Genomic DNA, 6,000 nt, shown 5'->3' with positions numbered 1-6,000 from the left:
CATTCAGTTCCTATCATTCAGTTCCTCACCATCATGTCAAAAGCTGGTTATCTGGAGCATCCTTGTTTCAATTTGCAAAAAAAGAGGGTAAGAAGTCAGAATCAAATGATTTCTTTTAGAAAATGAAGTTAGAGTTTTGTTTGTGTGTGTGTTTACTCTTTATACTCATGTTTTATTAATGAGGATTCATAAAATAAACCATACTTACCAAAGATAGAAGATAGAATATGTTGATTTTTTTACTGAGCCAGCCATGTTTGCATGTGTCTATGAGGATGGGTACTCTACTACAGTGGAATATACCTATGCCTACGGCATCTGACAGACAATGGAAGAATAGCCATGAGAACAAATTATAAAATTTGTATCTGCATTGAATTTCTTCATATTACTTAAATGGAAATGGATACCAAATAATTTAAGGTGAATGACCAAGTGTTGACATTTGAGATTTCATTATGAGATATGTATAAAGATTGTTCAGACAATTGTTGGATAAAGGACTTTTTCACATTCAGTTTCTACATTTGTCAACTAATATTTAAAGCATATAATTGCTTAACCACTTAAGATCAGCTCATAAAAGTGGAGGATAGTAAAGCTGAAGTAGGTTTTATCTTAAAAATATGTGTAAACAGAGCTTAGAGAGATGCTTCAGTTAGTAAATTACTTCCTGGGACCAGTGCTCATATTCCCAGAATGCACATAAAAACTTGGGTGAAGGGAAGTACATCAAGTCTAGAGTTGGGGAGGTGGAGATGGGAATATCCCTGCCTGCCAGTTAAATTAGTCAAGTTGGTAGCTCTGAGTAAGAGACCTTATCTCCAAAAACTTATACTGGACAATGGTTGAGGAAGACACTGCTTACTGACTCTTCTGGCCTGCAAATGTATATATATATATATATGTATATTCCATCCCACATTCACACACACACACACACACACATGCACACGCACATGCACACGCACATGCACACACACATACACACACACATAAGCATGTACAGATACACCACTCATGCTGACAATATATATATATGATATGTATAAATATTAATTATATATATATATAATATACTATAATTACATATATGTAAACAACTTTTGATATGCTCGATTAATATTTAAATTCTTCATAAGAGTGAAAGATGATAGGAAGAATTACTTCATATACAAAGAGTTATTTAAGAACTAAAGTGTGGTGTAAAATATATTGTTAAGTAGTCACTTTTAAATTCCTCCAATGGGAACATAGCCATAAGTGCTAATTGCTTAGGTATAATATCAACGGTCAGGATTCAAGGTGATGCTTATTGAGCTCACTTGCTAAAACAAGAAAAACATATTAAAATTATTAAATTATGAGGTGCTATGTACATAATTCTCCTTTTATAACATTGGAGGGAATGAATATTCTTTTTATAAATCATTATCTATAAATAACTGAAGGAAATTAAATTGTGTATTTGTTTTTCCGACTTGAGTTTAAATTAAGAAATCTGCCAACAGCCTAGTTGGAAGAAACATTCTATGAAAAATGGATTTAATTCTGCTTTGAAACAGATTGACATGCAAACTTAGCTTACTTGTGTATTTCTGAAATGTTCTTAACAGAGCCATTAAATACAGCTTTTAAAATCTGGACAAACTTCAGCACAGTGAAGCAAAAAAAAAAAAAATACATTTTAGATTGAGGCATTCCTAATGCCAGCATGATTCTCCCAATATTTGCAAGACCCTTATATCTGGAAATGCTCAAAGTTGTCTAGGAATTCTTGCATTGTCTCCTAGCAGAGTTCCTATTGCTAATATTCTTAATGCCCAAATGTGACCCTATCATTTTTCCATAATTTCATATCAACTCTTCAGGGAAAAGCAGTTTTTATAAAAAGGTTTGAGAATTGGAGTTGATTAATTTCTAAGCATTGCATATGACAGATAGTAAGAACTTATTTTGCTGTCAGATAATTATTTTGATTTCCTAATTGTTCTTAGTGCTTATGTAAAGAATCTTGACATTTCAGAAATTTGATGAGTTCCAGAAACTTTTCTTCTTCACAACCAAAGATGAACATTATTTGCCTATTTCTTTTACAAAATGTGGTAAAATATGCAGAGCATGAAGATGACATTTTAACTCATTTAAAGTGGACTTCCATATAGTCATAATGCTTTATATCAATCATCTCTTAGTAGTTTTCATTATTCTTAAAAGGGACCCTAGAACCATTATTCAGTCCTTATTTTTCCACCCCAGCCACTATCACCCATTAATCTATCTCAATGGACTTAACTATTCTTGATGTTTCATGTAGGTGAAGTTATGTAATTTATGAACTTTGGGGTTTGGCCTCCTTCCCTGATGAAATTACTTTGAAGCTCATGTACACTGTAGCATATGTAATATAAAATACATTATATATTTATGAATAAATATATTATATAACATATATACATATAATATACACAATTATAAATATAATATACATACATATATTATACACATAATACATATATCTACCTATGTATCAATCTATCTTCAGGAGTCCTTTTATCACTATGCTCTTTTAGCATAATAATATGAGTAGGTTTTCCCCTATACCCATAACCTATCCAGCCTTAGATTCTTGGACACCTTAACATTGTGAGGTATGAGTTTCATCTCATAGAATGGGCCTTATATCCATTTATGCCACTAGGGTTATTATAGCTGGATGATATTGACCTTTCCCTTCGAGTAGTGTGCATTTCTATAGATAGATAAGTTTATGGTTTTGGCTGCAAATAATGTTGTTTTTATGAGAATTTGTATATTAATTATCTGAAGTATCAGATGATAGCAGTGAAGATGAGGAAAAGTGGTCATACAGTAATTTTATGTTTAAATTTTTGAGAAAAGAGTTCTATTACCTTTAACTCAGAGAACAGTGAGATAACAACTTCGTTATAATTATAACAACTTTAGTAACAATGCCTTTTTTACCTGTCAGCACTTTGAAGTGTTTATAATTGATTGTTCCTGGTAGTGGGAATGCTAAAAAAGCAAGTCTGAGTTGATCAATACAAGCATTTGTTTCATAGTCAATCTAATTCTTACTCAAGTGACAACATGAAAGTAATAAACAGAAAGTAATCTTAAGTATTGAGAATTAGTGTCTAAATGGAATTATATTTAACTAATAGTAGTACAGTTTCAAAGTAACAGGTTTTTATTCTTGCACACAGGTTTCTTAATATCAGAATTATTTTCATTTTCAGTGGGATATTTCTTTGTTATAGAAGGATATCTTGTGCATTATATAATGTTTAGTTTTATCTTTGCCTATTAAGCTACTAGTTTTAATTAACCCTATCCTCCAGCTATGAAAAATGATTTGTTGTTTCTCCTAAGGGGTTTTCAGAGGGGAAAAGAGGAAAGGGGATAACATTTAAAATGTAAATAAACTATCTTAAAAATTGAAAAATGATTTGGCAGACCAAGTAAAAGAAATTCATGAAAATAGGACACAATGTTATGAAGAAATAAGAGGTAAATAGAATAGGAAGATTAAATGAATAGGGGTAAGGAACACATAGAAAAGGAAGGTATGTAGGAAGAAACAACTGAGACTAAAGTCCTTGAGCAAATATATGGAAATCTATTACTGTAGAAGATTACACAGTGCTACAATTAGATGTCTTATGATACCAAATGTGCCAAGATATATCTTGTTAAGTCATCAGCCACAGGGTGATGGAATCCCGTGGAACCTTATTCTACACACATCACAGAATATTGCCAAGGCTATTAGTTATTCTCTATAACCTGATGGTAAGGTCCTATTACTACGGGAAACACATACTTATATTATTGAACACAGAGAAGTTAAGCTGGTGCCCAACTAGAAGTTTCAACCCTATTGACCAGTGTTCATGATATTGGAAGTTATTCTACAAACTACTGGAAGGGGAAGGTGTCAATTTCACCCACCTACAACCCCTGGTGAAAAAAAAAATGTTATTGAAGTGACCAACCACTCTTTAAAATATCAGATTTAACTCCCATTCCATGAGATGAAACTCATGCCTAACACTGTTAAATTGGCCAAGAACCAAAGAGTAGACTGGTTATAGGCTTATTATTACCTAAAGTACCACAGTGATAAAGTGAATCCAAAAGCCACACTGATATATGCATAGATCAGTGCCTCACTCAACCCATCATCAGAAAAGCTTCTTGCAGTAGACAGAAATTAATATAAATACCTACCCCTGGACAGTGTGCAGAGATTTTGGAGCACTGATTCATAAATGGGTTGTCGTCATCAAACACTATTTCTTAGGGATTCCATGAATACACGGGCAAGGAAGACTGTTAGAGCCAGAAGTGATGGAACACCCCAAGAAAACAGTGTCTTGACATAACAAGACATTTAATGTACATATGAACTGAACAAGACATTTAATACACATATGAATTCATACAGATTATGGTAGCAGGCACAAGACTAGTTCAGATTCAAGTCAGATGGAATTCTGACTTGCTGGGAAATGGATATTGTGTTCATCTTGTAGCCAAGAAGCTATTTTCAATTGATATCTGCTGAATTGATACTTCCTTAATAGAGTGTTACTGAGTATATCAACCACACTCCAGGATGGCCCAAAACCCAGAGGTAGTTAGCTAACACAAAACAAACTCCATATCTGTGGTCTTTTTCTTTCATTTTGCTTCATTTTGGCATTTTAAAATTTTTTTATTGATTATTTTATTTATTTACATTTAAATTCTGTCTCCCTTCCTGGTCTTCCCTCTGCAACCTCCTCCCCACTTTGCCTCTAAGAAGGTGCTCTCTCACCCATCTACCCACTCCTGCCTCACCCCTCTAGCACTTCCCTCACACCTTTACAGGACTAAGTCCCTCCCTCCCATTGATGCCAGATAAGGCATTCCTCTGCTAAATATGTAGCAGGAGCCATGGACTGGACCAACTCATGTATACTCTGGTTTAGTTTCTGGGAGCTCTAGGGGTCCAGTTAGTAGATACTGTTGTTCATCCTATAGGATTACAATCCCCTTCAGATCCTTCAGTCCTTCCCCTAACTCTTCCATTGGGGTCCCCTAGCTCAGTCCAATGGTTGGCTGTGAGTATCTGCATCTGTATTAGGTGCTTACAGATCCTCTTAGGGAATAGCTATACCAGGCTTCTGTGTGCAATCACATCTTATCATAAGCAATAGTATTGGGGTTTGGAGTCTGCAGATGGGATGAGTCTCAAGGTGAGGTGGTCTTTGGATGGTCTTTCATTAAGTGTCAGCTCCATTTTTTTTGTCTCTGCATTTCCTTTGAAGCATTTTTATCTTACTGATTATTTTGTTTTGATTTTTCTTTTGTGTTTTGTTTGAAAGGGAGTGAGAGAAAAAGAACATAAAATAGAGTGGGTAAAGAGTTAAGGAGGATCTTGGAAGAATAGAGAGAAGGAAAAACATGATCAAACTGTAAGGTAAACCATTCTTTATATAAAACAAGAGAAAAGAAATTAAAGGCTGAATCTGTAGCTTTCTGGGTGTTCTAGACAGTGTGGACAACTGGGGGTTGAACCCAGAGCTTCACATGTGCTTCATCACTGAGGTACATAATCTTCTGTTTAACTCTGCCCCTTTTAAGTTGTGGCTAGATTATCATCAAATTCAATTCATGGTGGTATATTTTCATTTGTTTTCTATTGCTCTTATTGAACATCATGACAAAAAGCATCTTGGCAATGAAAGGGTTTATTTGGCATACATATCCTGAATCATAGTTCTTGTTGGGAAAGCAAAGTAGGAACTCAAACTGGACAGGAATCTGGAGTCATGAACAGAAATAGAGACCCTGGGGAAACTCTGTTTATTGGTTTTACTTCCCATGGCTTTCTCATACTGCTGTCTTACATACTCCAGAACCCTACGACCAGAGGTGGCCTGGGCTTCCTAAATCAGACTTAATTTATATAATGCCACAGTCTTGCTTATAAGC

The sequence above is a fragment of the Apodemus sylvaticus genome, chromosome X (assembly GCF_947179515.1).
Source record: "Apodemus sylvaticus chromosome X, mApoSyl1.1, whole genome shotgun sequence".
Lineage (NCBI taxonomy): Eukaryota > Metazoa > Chordata > Mammalia > Rodentia > Muridae > Apodemus > Apodemus sylvaticus.
Note: the sequence above shows the minus strand (reverse complement) of the source record.